The sequence below is a fragment of the Ambystoma mexicanum genome, chromosome 6q (genome assembly GCF_040938575.1).
Source record: "Ambystoma mexicanum isolate Mex_15411 chromosome 6q, UKY_AmexF1_1, whole genome shotgun sequence".
NCBI lineage: Eukaryota > Metazoa > Chordata > Amphibia > Caudata > Ambystomatidae > Ambystoma > Ambystoma mexicanum.
The window spans coordinates 818,974,071-818,992,492 of NC_090937.1; the positions used below are offsets into that span (position 1 = coordinate 818,974,071).

Genomic DNA, 18,422 nt, shown 5'->3' on the forward strand with positions numbered 1-18,422 from the left:
CCAGAGTCTGGTGTATTTGTGGCCACGGCTAGTGAACCAGGTGTCAAGTCCTATGGTTCAGGGACCAAGGTGTTTGTGATTCCAAACCAGTGCCAAAGGTAAGGTCATCCTGGTAGCTTGGAGGATCAACTGGTGGGAGTTGTATAGAGATCAATCTAGCTACCAGGAGGACCTTACCTTTGGCACTGGTTTGGAATCTTCTTGGAACATTGCGCAATGTGTGGGGGGTGGTGCGGGGGGAATTTGATTGTATTAAAAGAGCCATACTTCCCAAGTTAAGAAACTGCACTCATTTAAATTTTATACAAATTGTCTTTGAGTACACTTATTCAAGTGAAATGCGTGTTTGCTTTATAAGTCTTTGACTTATGTTTCCTGTTGACGCTTATCCCAGTGGAAATACACATGTACGCTTTTTTTGTCTTTTAAAGCTATGGAACCGATTTGCCCAAGTCCTCTTGCATGTGGCAATTCGGTTTGGAGGTACATGTTGGTGAACGTGTCTGTGTATGCTATGAGTGTTGAATTGAATTGATTGTGTATAGCACCATTACACAATGTGTTTCAAAGCGATTCAAAGAGTGAGGGAACATGGGAGAAATAGTTACATTCTTACAGGTCCTTTAAACACTTCAGAATGTGAAAAATAACTATCTTAATCAACCTGGCGACATTTAAGATAGTGCAAGTAACAAATAAGGGAGGAGGGGGGAAGTGAGACAAAAACAATCAATTACATTACTATGCCTGACAGCAATTGACATAGTGCCGGGGAAGTGTCAAATGGTGGGGAAGGGGGAGGGGGGTATGGACAAAGGAGAAGGAGAAGAATAAAACAAGCAATTACAATGCTAGGTCTGTCGACGATACAGAATAGTGCTGGAGGGGGGGTTGGGAGGAGAGGCAAGGAGGGAAGGGGGGAGAGACAAACAACTACTATCACAGATCACACGACAGATGATAAAGTGCTAATGAACAGTAGTAGGGAGGGGAAGGTGAAAGGTAGAGGAGAAGACGGGCAGCTGCAATTACTATGCCTGATGGCAATTGAAGTAGTGCCGGAATTTAACAAGAGGAGGGGTGGGGAGAAGGAGAGGGAAGGAGGATGTAAAGACAGGCGGCTACGATTACTATGCCTGATGGCAATTGAGGTAGTGCTGGAATTTAACAAGAGGGGTGGGGAGGAGGAAAGTGAAGGGGGATGAAAAGACAGGAGGCTACGATTACTATGCCTGATGGCAATTGAGGTAGTGCCGGAATTTAACAAGCGTAGGGTAGGGGAGGGGAAGAGAGGGGAGGGGAGGGGAGAAGAGAAGGAAGAAGGGGGGACAGAGAGAGGAAGCTATCGTACAGATCAGAAGGTAAGTATGGAAACAAGATGCTAGCGTATGGAGAGGGGGAGAATGGGGGTACAACACAATCAAGGGAGACCAAAAGAAGGGGGGGTGTAGGGTTAGGCACAACCATTGGGAGGGGCCACAATCAATCAGGGGCGCATACAACCATTCAAGGGGAGCAGGAGGGGAACATACACATCAATAACAAGGGCCAGGGGGGTAGCTGGAGGGGGGAAGCACATAACGATCACAGGGTGCAGGGGAGGACTCCAACTAACCGAAAGTGTGGCGGGGCAGGGGGTGCACAAAACCATCAGGGAGGCAGGGGGCACACACAGAAAATAATGGGGACAGAGAGGGCACACAGAGCATAACGGGGGCAGAGAGGGCACACAGAGCATAACGGGAGGCAGCTTGGCAGCGTACCGTGGTGGACAGAGGTAGACGGGGCCTTTGTCGTGGGCCTCGTTTGGATGGGCCGGCTCCCGCATCCCGGTTGCAGGGATTGTCTTATCAACTGTTAGTTATTAAATCCATATTATCTCAAACATGTGCCACTCATAGATGGGTATCTAGTCTTGGGTGATCAGATCGCCCAGCCTTTTTAATAGAAAGCAGCCATGCTTCTACAAGAGGTTCCTGGCATTAGTTCTTGGGTCAGCGACCACAAGGCGGCCACCGCCTGTTATTCAGTTCACTGGCAGACCAAAACTGCACTCCTACAGATTGATATTATATGCGCTCAAGAGAAGTGGCATCTCCTGTGCCTTTTTGGTTAACTGACTGGACCTTCCATTACATGGGTATAACTTTCACACTGCTACTGTCTGTCTCTGTTGGACCCACTAAGACCCCCCTCAAAATACAATTGCTGATAAGAGAACTCGGAGCTAGAGGCTTATTTTAGTAGATTATGTGGGGACACGGAGCAAAAATACACCACCTTTAGTACCATTGCTTTTAGCAAACATTGTAAGCGTGGCATCGGTCAGCGGTCGTCTGCATCTGCCTGATTTCCTTTCCCTATTCCCGATTGTAAGTGTTCCTAGTGACTTAATGTACTTTGGCCCTATCACCCACCTCCAGGTAAAGATGTTCGTGTATGCTGGCATGTCACATTTTGGAACATTCAAGATAGGCTAGCTTGTCATGGAAGAGTGATAGCAGCACTGCTGCAATATCCCCTTTCCATGCAGAGAGGGCTATTTAGAAGGGACAAAGTAAAAACAAGCATTGGCAATGGTTTGGGCTTCTGTGTAGGCATGGTATAAGGCATTTGCCAAACACTGACGTAATGATACTTACTGCCCATTAATGGTAGCAGCTGAACAATCATGTGAGTTCCCCTTTGCATATAATAGCGGTGCCTGGCCAATGCCTACTACTTACAGACAAGCAGAAGCTGCTTTGCCAATGCTTGTTTTGAACATTAATTCAGTGGTGAAAGGCATGCATAAGGTTGATAAATGAAGTGGCTGATGGCACAAAGGGTTAAGACATTGCTATTACACCAATGGCCCATTTACAGCTCCAACTAAGCCACAAAGTCTCGGAAGACTGCTTTGAAATAACACTGGCAGGCACTTTCAGCCCCAAGTACGATGTTATTGCTTTAGAAAGTTAGCTCAAAGAGATCCCAAGAGGATGTGTTTTGGACAGAGAGGGGTGGGTACTGGTTGGGAATTGCCATATGGATTAGCATGGCAAAGTGCAGTCTAAGTGGGTTAATAACCAGCAACACCTAAAAGCTTTGTCCCTCCTCAAACCCCATCTCCCGCCTGGCTGTTAGTCCAATGCAATAGTTTCGGATTATACTACCTAAAACCAAAAAAGGGACACTGTAAAACAAGTCCAGTAGCAGCGCTTTTTTCCTAAAAGCAGCATTGGTATATGTCGAGAGAGGTTGATAAATGCGCCACTACATAGCTGCTCGGATGTGCCGGTTTCCTAGTTTGCGTGTATTCACATCCATGGTCAGTGGCCGCCGTCCAGTCATCACACGATGGCCGTTTGCCCCGGTTGTCATCGGTTGTTCGGGGGGATTGCAAGGGGGGTGGAGGGACGGGAACGGTTGGCAAGGCTGGACCATGGGAAACTCGGGATCTGATACGGTAAATTGCCCCATTGGACTTACGTGTGGGAGAATTGTTGATGAATGAAGGGCATGGATGAAGAGCAGCTGTTGGAAGCATCCACGGTATGCGGAAGCGGCACCCATAGCCCATGTGCAGCGCTGGGCTGCAGCCAGCGGAGGTGGGCCTCTCCCTAGCGGCAGGAAGTGAGACTTCTCGGGGAACGAGCACTCCACTCCTCCCTGCCCTTCCCGCACCACACGGAAGGCGAGCGACGGCAGCGTGGGACTGTGGAGAGCCCCGGCGTTGCGCGGCACCGACAGGCGCACGTTGGCGAGGAGCCCTGGCCCCGGGAAGAGCATGCTGAGGCGGCGGGCTGCGGACCCTGAAACACTGGCCCGTCCGGGAGCCCCGAGCATGGCTGCTCCTGCCTCTGCGGGATCGGTAAGGGTGGCGCCCGATTGATTCCTCACGGCATGCTTTGTTTTGCCGAACAGACGAGCCCGGCAGATTCGCGCAGTATTGCTTCAGTGGTGGAAATGAATGGTCGGACTTTCATTGCAAAGTGATGAGCAAGTGTCATGCGGACCCTCACGAAGAGAGTAACTCCTTCTGCTGGGAATGCCGGAGCCATTGAAATCGTGCTATGGGAAACGAGCTCGTAGTGTTTGTAATCAGGTCCTCGCTCTTTGATGTTGGGGGTCACATGTTTAGAAGTGTCACTCGGGCACAAATTTAACACCCATGTTAAAAAAATCATTTTTGAACAGCATTCATGCAACTTTGTGGCCATGGTGGATGGGGGTGTTTCAGAAATTTCAGGAAATAGCTGGACTTGTCGGGCGTGTTTGCCAAAGCCCCCGTGTCTTAGTCCCACCTTTTGCATGCCCACCAGGCCTGCAAGCACATTGAACACCGTGACTTGTAGACCCATACTTCTGAGAGAAATTAAACTACAAGTCCCAGCATCCAAAATGTTGCTATTGAGCCTATGTTGACTGATAACATACGTTTAATTGTGAGACATGTTTGCATAATATTAATTTGAACCACAAACAGTGAGAACAGTGCTCCAACACCTGGGCTGGCTTAGTCTACCCCCAACAAACCGTTAAGGCCAATTGAACTATACATACGACTGAGTCAAAATACTCTGTTTGCCCCAGTTCAGCTGTTTGCAATATGTGATTTGCCCAATGCAGTTGAGGTGTAAATGAACCAGGCCGGTTGCTAAATAAGTGAGTTTTGCACACATTCTCCGGTTAATGCGAGCTATCAAATTGGAATTGTTTAATTGCCAGACCCGGAGGAGAATGGCAAGGGGCGAGGAGAATAGTTGAGCCACTGCTAAGCCGATCTTTTCCACCCCATTGGAGCATGGGATATGTATGGTGTGTTCATGTGTGGCCCGTTCCTGTACGTTCAAAGCGGAGGGTGCGGGGAGCTCACGTTACAGTCACTGCTATGACTATGCAGACAGCAAGAGGAAGACCATGGTATCTGCACATAGCAACTTTGACCCCTGTTCAGGACACCACAAAATGCTTTGCACAGCACAATCTGAATATAGTACAGGCAAAAGTAATGGCTGCTTACACCCACCAGCAACCAAAAGACGTGACTTAATTCATACTCCCATCGATGTACAATAGTCTTATCTGGCAATAGGAAAGTTTGAAAATGTATGAACTACAGTTATACACTCAAGTTATTGACTCATGAGCAGTAAAGTATTAGCCATTCCCAGAGAGGACATTTTAAATGAACATTTGGCCTCCTACATTACTAAAATGAGTCCAGTCCTGCCCCTAAATGCCCAATGACATACCCACACATCAGCATGAAATCCCCAAGAAATTAACCTGGCAATCACCTTGAGATGTCCTTAAAACTGTCAATGAATATTCAGCATTGAACTGTCTCCCAATGCATTATAACCCGAATTTATGCGGTGTACATTGCACTGCATAAAAAAGGTCTTCGGCGCTTTTGATATTCACATTGAGAGCCACACGTATTTGTCAGTCGGTGCATCATATGCCAATGCTCCTAAATGCCCATGATCCTGCTCCAGGCCACTGGTTGTTGGCTGTCAGCGCAAATATGTTTCTATGCCACATGATGGTGCCATCTATGGTACAGAATATTGGGAAAGCATGCAGTGTTGCAGTTAGTGCCTCTGGGTATTTTCTTCCAGATCTTATGTGAGTGACAAGCTTATGCTTTGCTAAGGTAACATGAAGCACATAATGAAAGGCTGTCTGGAACTCTGGGCTTAAATAAATGGCAACACAAAGGTCTGTGTTGGATACATTTTCAGATGTACGTTTCTCCTCTGATGAAAATGTAAAAACTGCCTAGTTGGCTGCCGGGAGGAGGTTATACCGGCTGGGTAAATTGCCACATAAATAACGTTTGTACTGTGCCCCTACAAAGTATTGCAAGTTTGCCACAACCTTCTTTGTTGCTCAACATGTCAAACCAAAGAGGTAGTAAGCAAAATGCTGCTTCAAAGAGAAAGGAGGAATGCTCATGGTCATTTCTTTTCCAAAATGTATTAATTGTACATCTGAATACCACATTGAAAGATCAGGAAAAAGAAAAGGAAAGCATTTAAAATACTTTTTTGTTATCTTAGTTCATTTTGCGATAGCCAAGTGAATACAGTGCATTCTGTAAAAACACTGTAAACTAAACGACCTTAACACAACATATATTTCAATTAATCGAAATAACATACTCTCAATTCATTTGTGCTATATTCATTCTTCAAAGTCATGTATATTGTTTAAACTTTGTTTAATTGCTCAAACGTATGAATTGCTTTTTCTGTTTCTCAGATCATAAAGCCAAGACATACATTAGTTTTCAAAAATTGATTAGCAGAGTTAGCTAATTAAACATTTCTTGATTAGCAAACACACATATATGATTAGCATTTCTGTACTAATAGTTTTAATGTCACTATAAGTCATTTGCACCCAAGACACAAAATGGGCAACAATACAGCATTGTTGTTACTGCTGAAGTGAGACATTAGTGAGATGAAGGTCTGTAAAATATAAAGGTTAGCTGCATGATTGGACACAAATAAATACATATGATGAAAAGGCTCTGAATCAGGTGTTCAGTTCAAGGCTCTGTGCAGCTGTTCCAGTCGATGTTGCTCAGGGCAGTGTCCGTATATTTTATGATCCACATGAGTGACCTATCATTTGCTCTGTAAAAGAGAAGTTCAAATGTTTCATAAAACAAAAAATTCACAATGTTAAAGGAAAAGCATAGCCTGAGACTGAGTATGTAGTGTGGTGTTGTGGCAAGCAGGGTTATTGTCAACTTCAGGTGGACAAGATGGCCCTTGCTTTTCCGATATGATTTTCACGATAGCATTAAATACCACTCTCGGTGTAGGGCAGGGCCACTAATAACCCCATCTCCAAGCCAGGTAGGACCAAGCGCATCATTTCTGCAGCCAGGTAGGCCCAGGCACATCATTTCTGCGCTGTACCTCATCACCATTAGTACTCGGAGCCACCATCTGTGGTACTGATACTTTTCTTATGGCCTTTGGTACTTTTAAGAGTGGGGAAGATTATTTATTTATTTGGATTTATAAAGCGCCCAGCGGCCCTGAGGCATTGTGGCGCTGTTAACAGAACATTCAACTTAGTACAGGTTAGCAGCCCATAGTTCCATGGTTACAAGGGAACAGTTGGGCGGAGAGGCAAGCAGGCAGTAGAGAGGTAGTTGAACAACCTTGTTTTCAGCGATTTCATGAAAGTGGAGAGAGATTATTCGCTTCTCAGATTGGGCGGTAGCGAGTTCCAAGCTTTTGGGGCTAGAAATTCAATGCTGGATCCACCAGCTTTCACTCTGTTAAATGCTGGGATTGAGAGTTGGTGTGAGTATTTGTTGCGTTTTGGCCTGTTGGTTGGTGCTTGGTGTATTCTTTCCACTAGGTATGCTGGTGCGGTTTGGGTGATGCATCTATGTGTGATTGTGAGAGCTTTAAATGTTATGCGTTCTTTGACTGGGAGCCAGTGTGGATCCCTTCTTGCTTGGGTGATGTGCTCTCTCTTGGCAATGCTGAGAGCAGCTCTGAGGGTGTTGTTTTGTGCTACTTGCAGGCGATTGATTTTATGTGTAGAGGTGCCGAGGAGCAGGATGTTGCAATAGTCTAATTTTGAACATATTGTGGCTCTGGCAATATTGAGTCGGTTCATTTGTGATAGATATGGTTTTACTACATTTATGATTTTCAAGGTGAGAGCTGGTGCTGATGAGATGGCACCGACTTGTCTGTCCATGGAAAGTGTGGAGTCTAAGTACACCCCTAAAGTTTTCACAGAGGCTGCAGTTGTAATGATTGTGTCCTCGATGATGAAAGAGATATATGTGTTGTGAAGTCTTTTTAGGGCTTATTTGGGGCCTGCTAGTAGTATTTCGTTTTTTCCCCATTTAGACATAGTCCATTTACTGCCATCCAAGCCTGGATGTGGGCATATATGTCTTGCAGTGTTTTTTGGTCTTGGTCATAGTTGCCTGTTAGGGGAATGAGAACTTGTGTGTTGTCAGCATAGTTGGTGAAGGCTATGCCGAAGTCTTCGAGGTCGCTGAATAATGGGAGGGTAAAGAGGTTGTAGAGCGTGGGGGAGGTGCATTAGCCTTGTGGGACACCACATACGATGGGTGACGGTAGGGCAGATTCTTGGTCAGCGAAAACTCTCATGGCTCGACCATCCAGGAAGGAGGTGATCCATGCGGTGGCTTCATTAGAGAAGTGGGCTGTGTCGGTGAGATGCTTACATAGGATCTTGTGGTCAACCAGGTTGAAGACTGCTGAGAGGTCTAGGAGTAGGAGGAGTGAGGTTTTGCCTTTGTCCATGTTTTTGAGTAGTTGGTTCTTGAGGTCAAGTAATGCAGATTCTGTGCCGTGGTGGGGGCGGAAACCTGATTCTTTTTCTGAGGATGTTGTGCGCTTCCAGGTAAGCTTAAATCTGTAGATAAGCAGCTTTATCTAGAATTTTCAGTAGAAATGGCACTGTGGTGATGGGGTGGTAATTGTTGGGAGAGTCTAGGTTGAGGGAGTTTTTTTTTAGTAGGGGCCGTACCCAAGCTTCCTTGAGGGTGGTTGGGACGGTGTTGGCAGCAAAGGATGCGTTGATGAAGGAAGTGATGAAAAGGGCAAGTGTTGTAGCACAGTCTTTGATTAAGTTAGCTGGGCATATGTCACCTTTACATATTGATGGTTTGATGTGCTCCATGATGTGGAGCACTTCGGGGGTGCTTACTTCTCTGAAGGTGAAGGAGTTGGGGGGAGGGGGGGTTACTGTTGTATCCATCATTGTACTATAGCATTATAGCTACTAGTCTACTCTCTATCACCATGACCCAGCCCAGGAATACCATATTGCGCCTTCCTCCTCGGCGTCAGACCCTATCTCACATACGCTGCCTAACCTAGTGATGAATAATTCTACCACCTCTCAATCTAAAAGCACTAGGCCATAGGTGAAATCATCACCTCCCTCCCACGCACCTTACTAGATAGAAATCTTGAACTTCGCGCAAGACTCACAAAACTATATGAACCTCTGAGAAGAACCATACCGCCAACCAACCTGAAAACAAATTACCTACAAAAGTCAAATCAGATTGAAATAACAAATGCCACCAAAATTAAGAGACAAAAGCATAAGTCTACAGACACCAACTTAACTATTCCCAGCCAAGTCAACACGTCAAAAGAGGCATCACCACTTAGAGGAGCACTTCTCAACGTGAGATCCCTTATCGCCCATGCACTTGACATAGCCGATCTAATTACAGAAAATAATCTGGATTTCCTGGCGGTAACCGAGACTTGGTTACACAATGCAGCTGGCCCATCGTTAATGTTAGCCATCCCAGAAGGTTACTCTATAACAAGACAAGACCGAGATGGCCCACGGCGGAATCGCTATTATCTCAAAATTGAGCCTCTTTCTCAGAACAGCCCTTTTCAAACACTACAATCCTGTGAAAACATCTGTTAAATTCCAGATAAACAATACACAAACTCTCACTATCCACCTAATATATAGACCCCCCCAGGTCCTCTCGGTACCTTTGAGGAGGACTTGTATAGTCTAATTACCAACAAACTTAAACCAACCTCTCAGCTTCTCTTATTAGGAGATTTCAATCTAGGCTTTAATGATACTATGCACAGACAAGCCTCAGATATAGCCAATATCATCAACGCCTCAGGCCTGTCTCAGAAAGTCAATAAACCCACTCATTCAAAAGGGAGACTACTGGACTGGATAGCGGACTACAACTGCACAGTCTCTATCTCCTCCATCTCTCCTCAGTCATGGACAGATCACTCAATTGTGGCCTTTAACCTATCAACAGCCAGACCCTCTCCTACGGTCTCACTGCTAGCGCCACCTTGTCTAACTAGAAATAAAAAAAGTATTACAGTGGACAAAGTTATCCCTGCCATCCTACCCACTCTAAACACTTTGCCTGACAACCTAGACCCCAGTACTCTAGTCCAGGAATACAATAATATCATGCTCAACACACTGGCCAAAATTGCCCCGCTCAAACTTAGAAAAAGTAAACCCAAAGCGTACCTTAACAAATGGTTCACGCCCCAATTAAGAGACCTACGACGTCTAAAAAGAAAAAGTGAAACTCCTGGAGACAATGCCCCTCAGACGAAAACAAAGCCAAACTAACCTCTATTTCCTCACACTTCAAAAATGAAGTGTACCTTGCCAAAAAGAACTCCTATGATGAACGCATCACCAACTCAAACTCCAGCATGAGAGAACTTTTCTCCATAATGAAAGAATTAGTCACCAATAGCTATACCAGACTTAGTTACCAAGGATAAGACTTGGTGCACAGATATCTAAAATGTGCTAGCAAACAAAATCAGTACACTCCAAACCAAAATACAGCAAAAAAAAGATCTGCTCAATCTACAGCATATCCCCAATACCTCACCACCCAGTGACTCACTCGAGGCACAACAACAAATTTCATTTTTCCAAAACCTCTCCACTAGAAGTTGAAAAAATCATTCTCTCGCTCAAACCGTCCAACTGTAAAGGCGTTATCTGCCCAGCACAGTTAATAAAAGATGCCGCTAGAGACCTCTCACCATTCATTTCAAAATTAATTAATGCTTCCTTCACATCAGGTGCTATCCCAGCTAATTTAAAACAATCCTGGGTGCTCCCACTCGTCAAAAAACAGTCCTTAGATCCGCTCATCCCGACCAACTATCGCCCCATTACCACAGTGCCATTCCCCCTCAAAATACTGGACAAGCTGCCTATATCCAGATACAAAAACACCTTGATCTGCACAAGCTCCTAGGAGCTAGACAATCTGGCTTCCGCCCATTACACGGAACGGAAACTGCCCTAATCGACTTAAAGACCCAAATTGATGAGCTGAGAGATGGAGGGAGAACAGCACTCCTGCTCTTACTCGATCTCTCAGCTGCATTTGATTTGGTCGACCATAAGGTCCTTTGCAGACACCTGGACTCTGCTGCCCACTTCTCTCCTGAGGCCATCAAATGGTTAGAATCATTCCTCAGTGAGAGAACAATGAGAGTATTTTCCCCATCGGGTGCAGCTGACCCTACCCCTATCTTATGTGGCATTCCCCAAGGCTCTTGTGTCTTGCCAACCATATACAACATATTCACCAAACCCCTGTTCGACGATCTGGACCTTCTGGGTATCGCCTACAGTAACTATGCAGATGATACACAGATTCTCCTCCCACTTTCTGTGGATCATAGTAAGGACTCAGAGTTGGTGAACAGAGTATTTCAAAGGGATTGTGTCCTCCGACGTATTCCTCATCTTAGATATCTCCTTCCAGCTCTGCTGGCCTCGGAAAATTTTTCTCTCTAGAGGGCGCTGCGCGTCGACGTCCTTCGAGTCGATGTCCCTCGACAGCCGCCGTATCGACGCCGACGTCATCCTGGCTATAAAGGCCGCGCGCAGCGCCCGTTGCTCAGTTCCGTTTTTCCGCGCGTACTCAGTGCCTCGGAATACCGTTGCTCAGTTTTGTCAGGTTAAACCTATTTACCTCGAGTTATTCGATCCGTACTCGATGGCTTCTTCGTCGGAACCGACAACTCCTCGATCCGGCTTCAAAAAATGCCGAGATTGTGGGAAAAAGATGTCGCTGACTGACCCTCACAGAGTTTGTCTGTGGTGTTTGGGAGCTGAACACCATTGTTCGGAGTGCGAGGACTGTATGTCCATGACAGCTAAGGCCCTGAAGGAGCGTAGGGGGAAGCTGGAGAAAGGCAAGACTTTTAAAGCTTCTTCGTCGACGAAGTCGAGACATTCGTCTCCTCGTCACCATTCGCGCTCCAGATCTCGGAGTGGGTCTCATCACTCCTCGAGATCGAAGCACTCGAAGAGGAGACGTCGAAGATCCCCTTCTCCGTCTTCCTCTGTTTCGCCAAAGAGAATCCCGTGCCCCACGAAACATAGTTCCCGGGCTGAATGGGAGGAATTCCGCAAAAATATGATGAGTGTCTTCGAGAAAGTGGCCTCGACCCCCTCGAAGACTGCCGAGAGCGATGCTCTGGTCGAAAGACCCGAAGGTCAAAAACGCTGCGAGTCGCAGTACCCGGCGAAGGAAACCTCTCGAGTGCGTCACGAACCCTCGAGCAGGACTATGACCTCCAAACCTTCCTCGAAGGTTCCGTCGACGCCGTCGACGAAAGTTCCGTCGAGGTCGATGTCTTCGACGCCGTTGTCGAAGGGACCTTCGACACACGAGTCTGTCGACTCGACGCCAGCTTCGACACCGGTGTCGACGCCAAGAAAAGTCACGGTTACGACACACCCAGTGTCTATCCCCAGACCCTCGACGTCGATGGCTTCGAGATTGTCGAGTAGAATCCCAATTCTGTCGAGGTCTTCGAGGCCTCCGCCTTTGTTTTCGACGCCACGCTCGAAGCCTTCGACGTCGGCGTCAACGACATCGACGTTTTCGAGGCCGATTATGACAAGTTCGGCACCCTCGGCCTTGGAAATGGGGTTTACACCCTTTATGAGTTCAGAACAATTGAGGACTATGTCCTCAATATTGGAAGAGGGTGAATTGTCTGAACAGGAAGACACATTTGAGTTGCAGGGACCTGTAACCCCAATTAGAGAGGAATTTTCCTCTGAAGAACGCAGGTTAAAGGATCTTCATGATTCCTTACATGAGGCAAGTGGGTTAGACACCTCCCCTGAGGTGGAGTTTGCTAGGCCAGACCCGGGGGAACATGCTGAAACCCCCTATAGAGCCTTAATGGCCACAGAGGATCACAGAGTTTATGGGGTGGTCTGCACCTTCACAATCTTTCCAACAAGATGACCTCACGGATATTCTTGACAAAGGCCCACAGGAGGATCCTGTGGTGCCTTTTCATAAAGCTCTTCAGAGGAAGATCATGACAAACTGGGAAACCCCAGATGTCGTACCAGCAGTAAATAAAAAACTGTCTACAAAGTACAGGGTATCCTCTACAGACCCGGAGTTTTTGTCTAAACACCCATCCCCAGAAAGTCTGGTGGTACAGGCAGCATCCTCGTCCGATGTCAAGACGGCTTATCCTACCGTCCCACAGGACAGGGAATATAAAAAATATGATGCTATGGCAAAGAAAGTCTTCTCAGCATGTAGCATGGCGTTAAAATCTGTTAATGCTACTTGCACCCTGGCTAGATTCAGCCATACACTTTGGGAGTGTGCTTCTACAGCGGGTGACTGCATCCCGGAGGGAGAAGAAAGGGATGCATTCCTGAATATTATACAGGACGGTAAAGACGCTATGTGCGAATCCCTCCAGACGGGCATTGATTCGGCTGACAGTATCAGCAGAGCAATGGCGGCAAGTACAACAACCAGGAGATTCGCTTGGTTGAGAAAGTCTGGTTTTGCCCCAGATGTGCAAGCCAGGCTCTTGAACATGCCATTCGATGGCTCTTCTTTGTTCGGGAAAAAGGCGGATGACAGTTTAGAGAAACTTCAAAAGCAGCAGCAAAATCCCTAGGAGCTGCAATCCGTCAGACGCCTTTTCGTCCCACAGGAACCTCTGCGAGGGGAAAGTCCTTTCGCTTCTACTCCGCATTCGGAAGAGGTAGAGGACGACCGGCTCAAAGGGGACAAAGAAGAACTATCGAGGTGGACGAGGTAGATATTCAAAAGCCGCAGCAACTGCAGGTGCCTCTTTACCATCGGCATCTGCATCAGCCGCCCCAAAACCACTCTGAGGACTTCCCTCACAGGACACCTGTAGGAGGCAGGTTGACTCAACATCTGGCGGTATGGCAGGCTATCACGTCAGATGCTTGGGCATTGGAAACAGTTGCCCAAGGTTACTGCCTACCTTTCCTACGTATACCTCAGAGTCATCCACCCGGGATCAGCTCTCAGAAAGCTCCAGATCCGCTCCTCTTGCAGGAAATTTTAGACCTGCTAGAGAAAGGTGCCATAGAACCGGTACCTGTAGCGGAGAGGAACAAGGGCTGGTACTCCCCTTACTTTCTCATTCCGAAGAAAGACGGAGGACTGAGACCCATCTTGGACTTGCGAGAATTGAACAAATTCCTCAGGAAAGACAAATTCAAGATGGTCACTCTTTCTCAGATCCTCCAGGCCCTTCAGTTCCAGGACTGGTTGGTATCTCTGGACCTTCAGGACGCTTATTTCCATGTGCCTATCCATCTCAAACACAGGAAATACCTGAGGTTCGCAATTGGCAACTCTCACTATCAATTTCGAGTGCTGCCATTTGGGCTGACCTCCGCCCCGAGGGTCTTCACCAAGTTAATGTCGGTAGTGGCGGCAAGTCTAAGGAGGGAAGGGATTCACGTCTACCCCTACCTGGACGATTGGTTGATCAGGGCTGTTTCTTCGGAACAAGCTCAGATCCAGCTAAATCACGTGTGCCACTCCCTTCACAGACTGGGCTTCTCCCTCAATTTAAAGAAGTCACAAATGATACCATCGCAGAGACTCCAGTTCATAGGAGCGATCCTGGACACTTCCGTGGGAAAAGCCTCGTCACCAGAGGTGAGGGCTCAAGATATTCTACAGATGGTTACCAAGTTCCAACATGCCCAACGTCTCCCAGCCTTCGACTTTTTGAAGTTGCTAGGCCTCATGGCATCCTGCATTTTCCTAGTGCCAGAGGCTCGCCTGAGAATGAGATCCCTCCAGTGGGCACTGAGGACTCAGTGGTCACAATTCTCAGGGAGAATGACAGATCTTCTTCAGGTTCCCGACAGAGTAGCTTGAGACCTTCAGTGGTGGGCCTGTCAGGAGAACATTGTGAAAGGAGAACAGTTTTGGCAACCCTGGCCGGAGATAACAGTAGTCACGGATGCCTCACTCACGGGGTGGTGAGCCCACGCCAACGACTTGACCATCAGCGGTCGTTGGTCTCCATCGGAGTCCAGACTACATATCAACCTGTTAGAGCTGAGAGCCATCAGACTTGCGCTGAAGGCGTACCTGCCAGCTGTACAAGGGAAGAACGTCCTGATAATGACGGACAACACGGTGGCCATGCATTACCTCAACAAAAGAGGAGGCGTAGGATCACTACCCCTGTGCAGAGAGGCGATGCAGCTCTGGTTTTGGGCAATCCAAGAAGGAATCTCTCTATCGGCAGTTCACCTAGCCGGAGAGAAGAACTTGACAGCGGACGCTCTGAGCAGGCAGAGCACAGTCTCCCACGAGTGGGAGCTAGCTCAGGAAGTCCTTCAAGAGATCTTCGCCCTTTGGGGAACCCCTCAGGTAGATCTGTTCGCCACCAGCCTCAACAGGAAATGCGACCTGTTCTGCTCAAGGGAATTTCCCCCAACAGGAGCTCTGGGAGACGCGTTCATAGTGGACTGGGAGTTTCCGCTTCTGTACGCGTTCCCACCGGTCCCTGTCATTCCTCAAATGATCAGGAGGTTGAGAAGATTCCGGAGAACCATGATCCTAATTGCCCCGGATTGGGCCAGGAGAACATGGTACCCGGACCTTCTAGACTTGTCCATCTGCCCTCCAATTCGACTTCCACTCAGAGAGAACCTACTCTCACAGAAGGGAGGTCAGGTTCTCCATCCAGACATCAAAACCCTCAACCTTCACGCTTGGCTTCTGAAAGGCTGAGGTACAAGGATTGGGACCTCCCTGATGATGTTATGGAGGTGTTGCTTTCGGCAAGGAGGCCAGCAACAAAGTCTTTATACCGCTGACGTTGGAACAGATTTTGCCGCTGGTGTAGAGAACACAATATCGACCCTTTTTCATGTGGTACACCAATGGTTTTGTCCTTCCTACTATATTTGGCAAATTCAGGCCTTCAAGTTGGCACCATTAAGGGCTATCTCGCAGCGCTATCCATCTTTAAGCGCACTGCGGAAGAACCATCCTATTTCAAGTTACCCTTGGTAATACAATTTCTTAAGGGGTTAACCAATGTTTATCCCCCAAGACCATTCCAAGTTCCCCTATGGGATTTAAACTTAGTCCTAACTTTCCTGATGGGCACACCGTTCGAACCACTCCATTCTTGCTCGTTAAGATTCCTTACCCTTAAAACTGTTTTATTAATAGCAATTACATCTGCTAGAAGGGTGAGCGAATTACAAGCTCTTTCTTGTAAACCCCCTCACACTATCTTTCACAAAGACAAAGTTGTCCTGCAAGTGAAGCCTAATTTCCTCCCAAAGGTGGTTTCTGAATTCCATATCACTCAGAAGATTACCCTACCATCTTTCTATCCTCCTCACCCGGGGAAAGAGGAAGAGAGGTTACACAGGCTAGACCCTAGAAGGGCTTTAAGTTTTTGCATCAGTAGACTAGCCAGGATAAGACAGGCAGACCAGCTGTTTGTAGGTTACACAGGTCACAAGCTGGGGTTACCAATAACTAAGCAGACCATTTCCAGATGGATCATCCTAGCCATTCTGGAATGTTATGAATTGGCAGGAAAAAAGCCCCCTCAAAACCTTAGGGCTCATTCGACCAGAGGTATTGCAGCTTCATCGGCCCTCAAAAGAGGTGTGCCGGTTAAAGACATCTGTGCGGTCGCTACATGGTCGTCTGTCCATACCTTTACACGATTTTACAATTTGGATTCCTCCTCTAGTCAAGAGACTAGGTTTGGAAGGGCTGTACTGCATTCTATTCATCAATAGAAGACAGCATGAAGTCAGTACTCCCTCCTCCAATAATAGAATACTGCTATGGGAGCATATCTAAGATGAGGAATACGTCGGAGGACACAATCGCTTCGAAGAACAAGTTACTTCTTACCTTGTAACGTTCTTTCGACGGGATGTTCCTCCGACGTATTCCTCATCGACCCTCCCATCCATCCCCGCAGTTCTACTTCCCATGTTGTTGCAGCTTACGCTCCTTCAGGGTGATTAGTTTAGTCCAGAAAGCATATTTGTGGGCTACAAAACGGAACTGAGCAACGGGCGCTGCGCGCGGCCTTTATAGCCAGGATGACGTTGGCGTCGATACGGCGGCTGTCGAGGGACATCGACTCGAAGGACGTCGACGCGCAGCGCCCTCTAGAGAGAAACATTTTCCGAGGCCAGCAGAGCTGGAAGGAGATATCTAAGATGAGGAATACATCGGAGGAACATCCCGTCGAAAGAACGTTACAAGGTAAGAAGTAACTTGTTCATCTCATCGTTCAAGCATGGATGGCCACTCATGGCTTTTGTGTGAACGACAACAAGACAGAGCTGATAATCTTGGGTTCACACATAAACATCCAAAAACTAGGCCAGGAATTTTCCTCCTTCAACATTGACGGAAATTTTATTAGGGTCTCCAAGGAAGTAAAAACCCTTGGCTTCTACCTGGATTCCACTATCATTTGATAAACAGTTAAAATCCCTGGCCTCCACCACCGCCTATACTTGCAAACTGATAAGAGCCAGCAAATCTTTCCTTTCTAACAACAGTTGCATGATCCTGACCAGAGCACTAATTCTCTCCAGGATTGATTACTGCAATGCCCTCTACAGCGGTGCTAATAAATCGACCATCCAGAAACTACAAACACTACAAAATAAAGCCTTGCGAGCAGCGCTTGGCATAAATAAAAGAGCACACACATCTGCCATCAGACGGCAACATAAATGGCTATCCACAGACAACAAAGTACAATTAAAAATGATCTCTTTGAAACACAAAGCTCTTAACAATGCCGCCCCTAGCTACCTCGTGAACAAAATACAGAAAAAAAACGCTATTAGACAAACCAGAGTTATCAACACGAACTGCCTAGTAGTTCCTAGATTTAAACTCACCACGATTGGTGGTAATAGTTTCCTTGTCAAGGCTGCTAAAACCTAGAACCTACTACCAAACAACCTGAGAGCAGATCAACCCTACCTACTATTTAGAAGGAACGCCATCCAACATTTCATCTCTAATGACCACTAGTCACCCATCTGTTCCTGCCCACCCTACTTCCAGGTCTGACACCTGATACTGGTCCCATTTTCCTTGCTGAATTATGATATATTATCTGTACCATTTTTTTAATGCAATTCGCTGTACTTTTTTATGACTCCTGTATATTACTGTATCTTGTATAATTTGTAACTAAGTTTTGCATCATTTTACTTGCTGCGCCCTGCTAACCACGGGTCTGGAGCGCATTAGAAATTAATAAAACAAACAAACAAACTACAGTTGTGTCCGTCTAGCTTGCCTGTGACTGATTTAGGTATAGGGATGTATTTGGGAAGTTTGTCAAATTGGGTTTTGTTTTTGAGTGTACTAACTTTGTTTAGCATGGCTTGTTGGATGTTATTGCACCATGTGGCGTTTTTCTTGGTGGGTTGAGCAGGGGTGGTGGGGATGGTAAGCTCCTTATAGATAGAGAATAGCTCTCTAGACTGTGAATTGGCTTTCTCAATTCTGGTATTTTATGTAGCTGCTTTGGCTGTGGATATGGCCTTCTTGTATTGTTTAGCAATAG

General features: G+C 46.8%; 1 protein-coding gene across 10 annotated transcripts in view; it reads left to right on the top strand.

Moving 5' to 3' along the window:
* Positions 1-18,422, top strand: part of RAPGEF2 (Rap guanine nucleotide exchange factor 2) — a 1,671,940-nt gene that overhangs the window by 826,610 nt on the left and 826,908 nt on the right. The window contains exon 1 of one of the 10 annotated variants that reach the window (XM_069631354.1): positions 3,675-3,853. The exons of the other annotated variants lie outside the window; for them this stretch is intronic. The gene's annotated coding sequence lies outside the window, so the exon portion shown is untranslated. Of the gene's footprint in view, positions 1-3,674; positions 3,854-18,422 lie in introns of those variants that run through there. 10 annotated transcript variants of the gene reach the window in all.